At 40.1% G+C, this 14061-nt stretch overlaps 1 protein-coding gene across 1 annotated transcript in view; it reads right to left on the reverse strand.

Moving 5' to 3' along the window:
• The window catches only part of celf4 (CUGBP, Elav-like family member 4), a 106079-nt gene that overhangs the window by 58397 nt on the left and 33621 nt on the right, over positions 1–14061 (reverse strand). The window lies entirely within an intron of this gene.

Genomic DNA, 14061 nt, shown 5'->3' on the forward strand with positions numbered 1-14061 from the left:
CTTGTGTCACTGCCCGTTGTCAAAAGGCGAGATGGAGTTTGAACACACACACGCACTGAAAGCAGAGGTAGGAAGGGGTGAGAAAAACAAAAACAGGACACAAAACAAACATTTGACTTCTTTTGTGGCAGATTTGGTTCAGGCAGTGGGGTTCCCTGTGGATCATTGTGGGTGCTAGCAAGGAAGGAGAGGCAGCGTGTGGAAGGGAGTGGGACGGAGATCGAGTGAATGCTGTCAGAGCGATTGTTCTTTCATGTGGAAAGGTGACAAAAGAAAAGAGTGGAAAGGTGCATGACAGGAGGACATTATGCAAGAGTGAGAAGATGCAAAGTGAAAGGGAAAAAGGGAGAGGCTCCATACAAAAGAATCAGCAGGATGTTTCTGATTCAGCACACTTGTAAACCACACGCTAAAGTCCTTACTGCATTAATAAAATTTGTGTAATGTGGCATTACACCTTCTGCAAGATGTGCCCTTGCATGTGAGAAGATTATTGCATTATTGAGCTCTGTATGGTTATGGGTTAATATCATCACACAATACTTTTTGAAAACCTATCGCGACTGTGACGCTTTTATTTGCCACTGATGGTGAGACAGTTCACTCGCTTCCGTCTAGGCAGCGTAGCTTCAATTCCCCCTCACTGACAGTGTGAATGTCAGTGTGAAACTTTATACAATATGTCGACTGATTTAGCGGGGACCAGTCCAGTGTGTGTTCCGGGAGTACACAGAGGACTAGTCAGCAGTCAATCACATGGCTAATCGGAACCACAACAATTGCATGAAGTCAGCAGCTCCCCACCACCATTAAAAAGATAAGTTGTGCAGAAAATGCTGGATGAAATCTCACATTTGCTTCAAACGGTCAGAATGCTACAGTGGCCGTGAAGTCCAACCCACAGAAAATAACTAAACAAATTCAAATTGAAAAAACACAACAGAAAATAACTGAACATAATTGCAAAATAAAAACTACATCAAACATAACCAGCCATAACAGCAAGTGACTAAACACAACGGCAAATTAATCAACACATCAAATAACTAAATAGAATGCCAAATTAAAAAAAAACTACAATAAATATCTAATCACAATAGCAAATGAGCTCATTAGAGGGACAGCCAAAGCTGGATGTTTTGGAGACAAGATTCGAGTGAGCAGACTTCGATGGTTTGGACATGTTCAGAGGCAAGAGAGTGAGTATATTGGTAGAAGGATGCTGAGGATGGAGCTGCCAGGCAAAAGAGCGAGAGGAAGACCAAAGAGAAGGTTTATGGATGTGGTGAGGGAAGACATGAGGGCAGTTGGGGTTAGAGAGGAAGATGCAGGAGATAGGCTAAGATGGCAAAAGATGACACGCTGTGGCAACCCCTAACGGGACAAGCCGAAAGGAAAAGAAGAAGAAGAAGAAGAATAGCAAATCACTAAAAACAACAGCAAATTAAAAAAAACAGGAAATAACTAATCACAATGGAAATTAAAAAAAACAACAACAGCAAATAACCAATTACAGCAACAGACACCTGAACACATCAAACTAAAAAAATATCAACGAATAACTAATCACAACAACATGGAACTAAACACAACAGCGAAAGAAAAAAACATGACGTCAAAACACTGGAAAAGGTCAATTGGGGATAAGACTGATTGTTGATTGGACAAGATGCACAACTTCATTGGACGACACCGTTTGTGCAATTCAACCTCTTCAAAATGTGTTGTCATTGTGTGCATATGTCATGATTTCGTACTGCGGATATCTATCCTCTATCACCTCATATATAAAATGGGAGGATGTAGGCTAAGAAACTCAACTTCCAAATCCTTAGAAGAGATTTTTGCTGGTTGCTGAGTTTGCACCCTGGGCGCTTGCTTCCCAATACATGAAATGGTGGCCTCGTGGTTTTGAACCCCGATGTGGTCGACTGCACGGGAAGCGTCACGTTAGTGATGTAATCCAGAGCCACAAAATCCCATGGGCTATGTCCAGTGTCAAAATATCATTTGATAACACCAGCGAGGTTTGAAACACCTGCAAAGCCCATTTCAAACAACATACCAGACCGCTTCTTAGTCAAAGCGTCCAATTAAATTGTCCCTCTCATCCAATCAGCGATCAGTATTATCCCCGACCAGTACTAACCTCTTCCGGTATCTTTATGTCATTGTGTTTTTTTTTTCTTTTATTGTGCTTGGTTACTTGTTGTTATGATTCATTATTTGTTGTTTTGTTTTCAGTTAGTTGCTCTTTTTAAATTTTCAATTGTGATTAATTATATGCTGTTATGTTTTTTTTCCTTTTAACTTTCCGTTGTGTTTAGTTTTTTCACTGTTGTATTTTGGACTTCAGGGCCACTGTATAATAGACAACACAAAAAAACGTGAAACATACAATAAAGACAATCAAATCCTATGTTGTCAAGTATATATGAAGTGTATTTGAAAAAAAAATGAAAAAGTGTACTATGACGTGAAAATAAAGAGTAGATGCAAAAGTTGTTACTGCAAGCTTATCTTTGGCAGAGCCACAAATCAAACCAGATGAAACCAGTCAAACATTTCAGCATTCGCGTACTCTCCTGAGGTAGGTAATGTTGACATTGTATGTAATATATTACATTAAAGAATGCTAAACTCTGACCTTCTCCAAGTACTTCCCAAATGAAAAGACAGATGCTATGAATACGGCCTCGTGTATTAAAAAACAAAAAGAAGGCAGACACATTGACAGTTGTTATGCATTTACTTCTTTGACAGGTGAGTAATAATAGAATGGAGGCCAGAATCATGAGGCCAGTGAAGATTCACACACGGCTGACTCTCTGTAGTGCGTGCACGCACACACACACACACACACACACACACACACACACACACACACACACACACACACACACACACACACACACACACACACCACACACACACACACACACACACACACACAGCACGCACGCACGCACGCACGCACACACACACACACACACACACACACACACACACACACGCTGGAGGGTAAGTCCTCTTGTGTCTCACACACACATAAAGAGTCTCCTTGCAGAGCCCCTGCCAGGCTATACGGAGGGATGGAGTGTTCTGAGTTACAGCCTGCACAGTGCAGCCCCTCGCCACAGCAGCACCATACAGAGTCCATAAAGCATGATGGATGGCCTATCATCATTTACCACTCTGGAGACTTCTCAATGCTGTCACACCCCGTCAAACACATGCGAAGGGGCCACGCATACAGCAAAAGAGACGGGCACACAAAGGCAGAACATTACAGCGAGACCCAAAAAAGCCAATGCAGACAAAGCGACGCTAAAAGGGGTATTAGAGAGTGCGAAGGAAGAGAGAGAAGGACACAGAGAGAGATGATGAAGGAGCTTTTTTCGATGTTTGCCTCAATGAATACACACTGAGTCATTGCAGCACATGCGTACACATTCATGCACAAAGGGAGAGAACACGTCTCTGTCCCTATTTTTCTTTCTGTTAATGACAGCAGCCCACACACATTCAGGCTGTATTTGGAGCATGTAAAATCTACTGTGTCCTCTCCTCTCCTCTCCTCTCCTCTCCTCTCCTCCTCTCCTCTCTCTCCTCTCCTCTCCTCTCCTACCATACCACACCAGAGGGAGGGTTCCAATGAGATGGTGAGAAAGAGAGCAGATTGTAGCAGGTGAGAGTTGACATTCCAGAGCAGGTGAGATATCTAATGTAGCGGGGCATTTGCAATGGAAAAGCGACTAAACCGCCGTCATTTATGACGCCACAGGCCGTCGTCACGAAACCAGCCTTCAGACGGTGTCACTGGATTAAGTGAACTTGTTTGCTTTGTCTTTGTCCCATTGTCTTGGTTGTACAAATTTCTTAAGAACCATTTGAAGCCTCAAACGAGGCGTGTTAAGAAACTAATGAAAAGAAGAATACAACACGCTTTGCCACTCTCAAATTCATCTACTGCTTATCTAGTTCCTATATAAGAATAAGAAATAATGTTACATCAGCAAAACAATACAATTGGCATTTCGTCTGAATTAATTTAAGATGGCAACATAACAAACAGCCATGGTGACAGGATAAGGGAGGAAAAACAGCAACTCCGGACAGTGTCTATTGATCGCCACCCAGCAAACATCAGCACAACTTTACCAAATTGCTATTGAGAAGTGACCTGTAATGCAATTACTGGCCAATGCGATGTGGGGCCTTGGTTGCCATCAATTATTAAAAGCTGCCTGAGTCGTGGCATTGCTGCTGCGTTTTGTCATTATCACATCTGCCGACCACAAGCTCACCAGCTGTTACAACTGAGTCTGGAATAAGATTTTCCAGCAGGATTTCCTTTTCTATCCAGCTAATTACTTGATATGGCCAAAAGAAAGAGAATGAAATTTTGATTAGAGTTTTACAGCATCGCCCGTAAAGCTCTGTTGGGGAAAGTCAAAGAATGTGGTTTGGGTTGTAATCTTTTTGAGATCATTATGAGGGGTGATTGAACTATTTGTAATATCAGGAGTGAATTGAAGTGGAAAATCTACCTGAATATAACAGAAATGTTCCTTGTTAATTTTTCAAAAATCAAATATTGTATACCAAATCAACAAAACAGGAAGAATTGTACAATGGGACCATGCCTGCTCTGATGGCACTCTTTATAAGGAACACAACTTCACAAACTGCTAAACTACATGCAGGCCAGATCAGGCTTTCTGACACCAAACCAAAATTTAAGACATGGACAGTCATCGCTAAGAAACTCCACCCCAGGTCCTCTGCCGCCTCCAAACAGCACCCTTTTGAAGCTTGCATTGTCTCCATTTTTTGTTTTCAAATTTCTTTTTGATGTTGTTAGACAACTCAGTCAAATTTACATGACGGCTTATTTTGTTTCTTGTCAATTTTATTGATGAATAATTTGTCATGAAACAGAAAAAAACGTGTCTTTAGTTTTACTCTGTTTCTGTTCCACGCAGCATTTGTTGACTCTATCTTCATTCTCCCTGATATGAAGGTAATTTGGGCCAGGAGACAAGCGGTGCATTCGCCTGCATTTTACTGTAGTTGTAAAACTATTGTTGGTTTCTGTTATGGCACATGATAAGCCTCTTCCAAAGGAGTGAAGCTCACAATTCTGTTGCTGTATTCACACAGCATGACAAGTTTGGTTGTCTGCAACTGGGAGAGCAATAACTGTTACCATCAAACATTGTGCAATAGACAATTTCCATTTTTTCAAGATCTCATAATAACTTTTATTTCCTTTGCTCGCATTATTGAAGCCCTTGCTCGAACTGCAACAGAATTGTTGATATTCACTGTCTACCGTATCAATTGAAAACCACTTGCAATACGCTTTGAATCTTTTACCAAAGCACTTGTGATGGAAAGCAAAATTTGGTGATAATCAGATTTAAAAAACTTCCTCTGCTTTACTCTAAAGGTCTATTAAGCAATTGTGGTAAACAAGAGATGCCTCACATTAATTGTATCTAAAACCTAGATTGAAGATAATTGCATTTTAATTATTTATGCTATTGTTGCGGAAAAAAGACAATACTCAACAACTTGGTGAACTTTAATTTCACACTTATAACTGCACTATTCTCTTTCAATTCCTTTTTGTAAACTTTAGAAAAAAAACATTGGAGAGTAAAAAGGCTGTTATAGATGGGGATGCAGAAAGACAATAAGCTGCATGGTAAATTGAAAATAAACTGACATCAATGAAAGTTCCCAGCCCTGCATTGATGATAAGAGACGAGACAAGAAGTGAATCACGCTCCGTGAAGAAAAAGTTAGTTATTTACGATAGAGTTGATATGGGCCAACAATAAGTGGAGCACAAATCTAATAGATAATATTGTGAGTGATATGTTGGGTTTTATCTTTCTATAATTTCTTCCTTAATATTACTGTAAATGAAGACGACCTAGACACACTATAAACATGTCAGTACACTGTTATGCACAGGAAGCTTTATAGCATGGAAAAATAGATAGCATGTTAAAATTATACATGTGACTTTCAACTACGGGATACAGAAGAATATAAAATAAGCTGGGATCAGGTGAACTCATCAGATGCATAAGAAGGAGGTGTGATAATACAATAGATAAGGTGCTGTTTATTATCCTCTGAAACAGCTCCTGTCTTGTAAACAACTTTCATCAACTTGGACTCATTTTGCATTCTGTGAACAAGCTAGAGCAAATGTTTTACGGTTTAAGAGACAATCCATAAAAAAATCTGCTCCAAAATGCCAATTTTACATACCTAATAGCATACTAACTGCCCCAGGGAAAGATATAGGCAAGATTATCCCACTCTCCCACCATCTGTCCATCCATCCACTTATCCTCATATATCCTTATTGGCTTGGGAAAGGGAAGTCTGGGTATCCCTGCTGAAGCTACTTCCCCCATGACCTGACACAGAAAAGGGGTAGAATATGGATGGATGGAATGAATTGATGGAGGAAACAAGAGGAGCTGGAGAACACCCATGCAGAAAAAAGGAGAACATATAAACAGGCGAGGCCGTATTTGAACCAAGTTCTTCAGAACTGTGAAGCAGTCATCTAATCAGTCATCCATAGTGGCATCCTTTTTTCCCACTTATCAAGAGTATATAAAAAAAAAAAAACAACAACAACAAAACACAATAATGAATGTGGAGACTAGCTACAAAGTGTATCTTATGTTGGTGTTGGGTAAAAACTCAATTTAAGAAATACATTTGTCAACAGTGAACATCTGCTTTCAGTTCTGGTTTATTCCGATAGACGGTTAAGGTCAGAATCAAACTAATTTTGTCTCGTAAAGGGCACTGCTTCTCTTTTTTTTTTGAGTAAAACATAGGTAAAGCAAGCATAGAAACTTTTTTCACTTTTATAATCTAAATGTTGCTACATTTGAGGAAATATGAATCATAGATTTACAGAAGCTTAATTTCCAACTCAAAAAGCACAAAACAGTAAAAAGTGGGATTTTATAGATATTAGATAAATCTTTGAGGGCTCTATAGGTAAACACACAGAGGCGACTAATCACAGAAGGAAATATGAAAGGAAATGGTGAAAAAAATAAAATATGAAATACATATAGGGAAATAGAACTTTGTGTGTTGTGGAGCTAAAGTTGAAAATGTGAGCATTTAATGCATTGAGTCAAAGCAAGAGAAAAGTTGGGATTTTGCGTGAAGCTAGTAAGTTTCCCCAAATTAACAGGCAGTTATATTGTGCATCCTTGTAACACTGGTTTTGATACGCATGACCACAGGTTCGTTTGTCTTTGGGGATGGTATTTTCTGCACACATCTCGGGAGAAAATCAAAGCAGGTCGGTGGAAGAAGAAAACGGATCCAGAAAAATGAAACAAAAACAAAAGAGGAGCTCCTGCAGCTCCTGCAGCTCCAGCTCTCATCTTTGCGAATGACCAATATGAGATGTCGGTAGTTGCTTGCTGAGGCTCCGCAACTAGGAAAAGCGATTGAAGGTGCATGGCCGGCTTCTCCGATCAAAAACGCCAACATCACGTTGTGGCAGGTGCTTGCGCTGGTAGCTCCCTATGACAAAGGAAAAGGAAGGGGGTTCGTCGAGGCCACCCCTATCTGGCACCCGTGTCCCAGCAATTGTTCCCCCACCTTTTGCTTCCTGTTGGTTCAAAGAAGAAAGGGACTCTTTGATGGTTGTAAATCAAGATTTCAATAGGACCTGCTACTTAATTTAGGGTCAACTTGATATAAGCCATGAGTCCTTTTAGTGACCGTCTCACAGCCGGGCGGCTTGGAAGAATGCAACTTATCAAGTTGTGGGGGAGTCACTGCGGCACCTCAGGTTGCGGAAAGCATGTCCGCTACAAAACTGAATCGACCAATGCGAACGATGACAGAAATGTTGGATAGACAAAATTATTTATATACAGTAGCTGGCCAACTTCCTACAGGAAGTGGAAATGAAAGACCACCGAGCAACCTCAAATCTTCAAGCAAGATTCTATGGAATATTTTGAATGATATCTGTTGTGGGATTCTTTTTGTTCATTTATCAAAAAGAGCATTTGTGACAACATTCATTCATTCTGATGAGAGGATACTCCATGTCTATATGAGACAAAATGTGTGGAGTATGTATTTAAATTATTTTTAGTAGTGGCTGGACTAATAATAATAAAAAAAAATCTAACTGCAGTAGAAGTGTCCATACAGAAGAAAGAGTGAATAAATTGTTCATTTGTAATTGACTCTGAGGACTCCATGCCCACACTACATATTTTCCTCACCTGATGAGATTAAACAAATTGTCTAGATTGTATCATTATACATAGTGTAATATAGTCCAGGAGTGTAAAGGTGTATAATATCGCTTTTGGCCCATCAGTCTTTGGGCCTAAAGGGGACCATACACCACTTTTGAAATTGGTTGTACCGATAGACTAAAGAGAACTGTTGCCTGCAGACGTAAGAATCTTTCTTCATTTTTCTCATTACAATCTGCTCAAATTCCACTTGGTAATGGGAGGTTGTAACATCAGGCCTGAAGCCCAACCATAATGAGGCCATTCAGACGCTCGATGACAGAAGATGCCATCTCCTGTACAATTGCTCTCATCTTTGCCTCTATGATTGCATCTCTTCCACCGTTCTCTCCCTCATCAGATGGTTTCACCTAAAAGGAACTTCTTTACGCATATGATGGAATTTTGCATTGGGAAAACATGAACAGTATACTACAAGCTATAACTTTTCTGTTTAACTTTATTCAGTAACCAACACATTACATTTTGGGGCTAGTAGACAGGTAGCTGTTAAAAATTCATGTAAAGCAAATTGTTTTACAGTATGTAGGTGGTGTACTATATTGTGCAGGAGAAAGCTCATATTTTTGCGAGTATTTTAAGGAGTTTATTTCCAATGGTCTGCCATCCATCTGTCCGTAGTTTTTAAATATTAAAAAGATGTAGCTGTCCTTGCTTCTTGACCTCAGAAAGGCACATAGGGAACGACAGTGAGAGCTAGTAGGTGGTGGAGCAAGAAATAAAACAAGGAAAGCGTTTAATGAATCCCAATTAATGGACATAAAGTGGCTACTCGAACCAGATTCTATGCAGCTTCACACTTAGAATGTGATTTTGGCTTCATGGATTTATTCCCTTTCAATTGACAAACTGCGGTTGTGTTTTTTGGGGCCAGTCTCATCTGTGCTTCAATTCATCCCAGCGGTGTTGTACGAGGGCGAGGTCACAGCTACATACACACCATTGAAATTTAATGGGGGCTGGGGCGAAAATAAGATTTTATACAGAGAAAATGGCCTTTGTTTAGTGTTCACATAATGAAAAATCAATATAAAAAAATACAACAATGAGCAGGTAAAATGATACTTCTTGTAATTGATGGTGGCATTATAAAACATATGATAGAATTAGAGAAGTAGTCAGTTATATTCCCTTTTTCCTCCCAAGGTGCAAGTTTGAAGGATAATTTACTTTTCAACCTTTAAGGGTCCAACCCCAGATTAACAGATGTGTTAACAGGTTGACCATGCAGCAACCTGTCTGATATAATACTTTACTTAAGTGTTTAAAAGGGTTTCAGTGAGGTGGAAAATGTCCCCAAAAGTAAGTTTTCAATCAAAGTTTAGCTGTTGAATTTTGGAACTAGGGACGGCTGTACTATTTATTTCTATGGGTAATAATTTATATCATTACATTTTTTTTACAATATTTTATGGGTGGATAGTACTTTATTCAATATATATCTTGTACTGAAAATAATAGAAATGTGAATACATAAAAATACCAATCACAAACCTGATTAATTATGATTACTGTAATACTGTATGCACTTGTGAACTTGAAATTAACACTGAATAAAAATGTAATGCAAAGAAATTGTGTTCATTCAGCATCGTGTCGTTAAATTACAACTTAAGTGGTTTTGTAGTTGTGTAACTTGGTTAAGAAAATGTAATTAAATAGAGATTTTGTCAAATATAAATATTGAGAGGACACTCAAAGAAAGATGCATTTGCCGAGGGACTTCACTCTTAAACACCCCCAGTAGCGTGTACCTAATTGCAGCAACAAAGTAGCCCATTAGCAACAACCCCATACCTGAAGCTGAGGCAGAAAAGCTCAGCATGAAAGTGTTGGAAAGTCTCTCCATTACTTTGGTAACGCCATCCGATCTAACCTATAAAGAGGAAATGCTGACTTTCCGGGAGACAAACCACAATGACACAATTTAGTCGACAAGGGATTATCCCCAACACTACAAACTAAAAAGCAGATATAACTCCACTACATGAAAAAGGGACATATGAAAAGCTGAGGAGAGCTCCCACAAGAAGGTACAAGAAGAAATTCAAAGACTGTCTTCAGAAGTTGGAAAAGAAGGAACAAATTGACTGGCGCACGGACTATTGCTTATACTGCAGGGACGCAACATCTAAAAACCATTACAAAGGAGCTACACTCAACAAAAATGAACTCTTGCACCTACAACATTGTCATGTCAAAGAGCGAGACACTATTTATTATCTTATTTGGACTTACCCCTTGCCATACCCCTGTCCACAGACTTCACTAATAAGGTCTGGAACCTCATCTTAGCTCCAGATTCCCACACTGTACTATGGTATCATCCATCCATTTTCTGAGGTGCTTATCCTCACAAAGGTCACAGGAGTGTAGGAGCCTATCCCAGCTATCATCGGGCAGAAGGCGGAGTACACCTTCAAATGGTTACCAGTCAATCTCGGCCACATGGAGACAGACAACAGTCACACTCACAATCACATCTAGGGGCAATTTAGAGTGTCCAATGAATGCATGTTTTTGGGGATGCGGGATGAAACCGGAGTATTCTTCTTTTCCTTTCGGCTTGTCCCGTTAGGGGTCGCCACAGCGTGTCATCTTTTGCCATCTTAGCCTATCTCCTGCATCTTCCTCTGTAACCCCAACTGCCCTCATGTCTTCCCTCACCACATCCATAAACCTTCTCTTTGGTCTTCCTCTCACTCTTTTGCCTGACAGCTCCATCCTCAGCATCCTTCTGCCAATATACTCACTCTCTCGCCTCTGAACATGTCCAAACCATCGAAGTCTGCTCTCTCGAACGTTGTCTCCAAAACATCCAACTTTGGCTGTCCCTCTAATGAGCTCATTTCTAATCCTATCCAACCTTGTCACCCCGAGCGAGAACCTCAGCATCTTCATTTCTGCCACCTCCAGTTCTGCTTCCTGTTGTTTCTTCAGTGCCACCGTCTCTAATCCGTACATCATGGCCGCCCTCACCACTGTTTTGTAAACTTTGCGCTTCATCCTAGCAGAGACTCTTCTGTCACATAACACACCAGACACCTTTCGCCAGCTGTTCCAACCTGCTTGGACCCGTTTCTTTACTTCCTTACCACACTCACCATTGCTCTGGATTGTTGACCCTAAATATTTGAAGTAGGGATGAAACCGGAGTGCCTGGAGAAAATCCACGCAGGCACGGGGAGAACATGGAAACCCCACAAAGGCGGGATTTGAACCCTGGTCCCAAAAACTCTGAGGCCAATGCCCTAACCAGCTTCCCCACTGTGCTGCCTGGTATCATTGAACACATTTTTAGCTCTCTGTTCAAATCTCCTCTCGTCCAACAGAAGATGCTGAGAGGGAATGATGACAGGACAGATTTGACCTACAAGGGAAGATAACATTTTAAAATAATGAAGGTTTATGGAGCAAATGTCTTTAAAACCCAACAAGTCCATTATCTTTGATTATTTTTTTGTAGTAGAAGTGAACAGATGAAGGCCCTGTGTTTATGTTGCTACTACAACATGACACATTAAATGGGTTATTTTGACCGTTTTTTCATTAATTAATTTATTGAAAACTAGTCCGAGAAAGAGAGAGAGAGGTAGCGAGTGTGTGTGTGTGTGTGTGTGAGAGAGAGATAGAGAGCGAGAGAGAGAGAGAGAGAGAGAGAGAGAGAGAGAGAGCGAAAGAAAAAATAATCAGTGGGTCAAATCACGTGCTATTTGCAGTGGTACTAGTGCTGTATGCACAGTGTCACGCAAAGGGACTGTGCCCATATACAATTACTTTAAAGAACATTACCATTTTTTCTGAAAATATTTAGGGTTCCCTGTTTTAGAGAAAATTTACCAACTCCGGTTCATTGCTGTAACCATGCCCAGATTCCCCTTAATTGCAGTAAAAAAATGTCTAAATTTCAATATTCACAGATTTTTTTTAGCACTTACGACAGATCCGGAGTTTGCCTTTTATTGTATTTTTATGGATCCATTACAATGTAATATTTCAGGAATGTGACTATAAGGCAGAGGCTACATTGTGCCCCTCTTAAAAAATTAGATTTTTTGGGGGGGACCCTGGATATTGTTTATTCTTTTTGGCACCTCTCCTAACTGTTGACTGGTCTTTGGCTTTAAAAAGAGTTTTATTCTAAATCAAGGGTACACGCTTATAGATGCCAAAATGACATGCTGTGTTTTTGGTTGTGTGATTTGTCTTTTTTTTTTTTTTGTCTTTTACACATTCTATCAAGGACTGGATTCATTGGGGTGTTCCATGTGGCAAACTGGTTTTCTTTTGGAGAAGGGTCATTAGGATAGTTGATGGGGTGATGTTTGAGAGAGAGGGAGTGGAAGATTGATCTCTGAGGTTGAAGGCATTTATTTTTTTTTGCTGCTGCTACTCTTGCACATTGCGCCACTGATTGACATTGAAAATGTGAATGTGCTACTCGATGACTATATGTTGGGGTGGGGTGGGAGGGTGGGGGGTCAAAACCAAGTACCACCATTACGACCCTCTGACCACTCCACCCACTTCAGCTAGGGAGCTTGCAGGTATTGACCAAAGGGGATGACTTATTGAGACACCGTTGCAATGAAACGGGGTGAGAGGAGCCAATCAGTGTCATGGATTTCCATGTCTGCCATTATCTAAACTGAGAAAAGGCTGCTTCTGGTGGCGGTGTTGGAGGAGTCGTGTTGTATGAAACAAATCAGTCGTCACGGAGGCACCTCACCAAGGTAGCTCTACACACTCCTTCCCACTTGGCTTCATCAACCTTTTCCTCTTTCTCTCTATTTATTTGCTTTCCTGTATTTTTCTTGCATTTGCTTGCCCCAGGACTGAAAAGAGGCCCGTGTACGTGCTCCATTGCATGCGTGGATTGTATGTGGGTGTGTGTGTTTTGAAATGACACATTGATTCACAGTGTTTCATTTTTTTTTTCGCCAGGCTCACTACTGTATTACAGTATGAGTCAATTGACGCTGTATTGCTCTCTCTTACTCTCTGCATGCTCTCTCCATGAGTATCAGGTTGTTCAATGAAAGTGTTTGTAAAGAGATTTGTATTACCGTTACGAGAGATGCCTTTGCGGTGTGAGTGAGTGCATGTGTTGCTGGCATCAGTGGTCTGCCTTGAGCCAATGCATAAAGTATTCATTGCATCCCAAGTATGCACCTCTTGTATACAGTGTGTGCCTGCATGTACAATGTCTAATGAATCCATCAGCTTTTCTGTTGTAATAACATGAGACCATCGGGCATCATACTGTAGATGCAGAAGCTGTTATTTTCAGTGAGCTTTTACAATTTTGTTATTTTGAAAGTGAATGAAGAATTTCCAACTGATTTCACCATTTAATATTTAAATTAGAGCTCAGTGGGCAACTCTGAGATACCAGAAATTAATGAAGCTTAACTCTTGAAATCAGAACTTTTTCTGTTCAGGAATGCAAGCAAATGTTATGCTATGTATTATTATCACGTAGGTTAATTTGTTTCCCCCCCATTATTTTGTAAAACTGTACATTTGAAAATTAATTGAATACAATACTGAATTCTTAAAAATAAGAAATATAATTTGGTTTCAACAGATAATATGCTTGTGTGTTAATTTATGGTGGCTGGTGCATAGAATTTGCATTGGGTGTTAGAAATCTAATAAATTTACTAATTTTTGATTACAAACTTTATTGTCAGTGCATTGCATATGTGGAAAAAATGAACCACAGCCTCCCACT

Source organism: Syngnathoides biaculeatus, chromosome 10 (genome assembly GCF_019802595.1).
Source record: "Syngnathoides biaculeatus isolate LvHL_M chromosome 10, ASM1980259v1, whole genome shotgun sequence".
Lineage (NCBI taxonomy): Eukaryota > Metazoa > Chordata > Actinopteri > Syngnathiformes > Syngnathidae > Syngnathoides > Syngnathoides biaculeatus.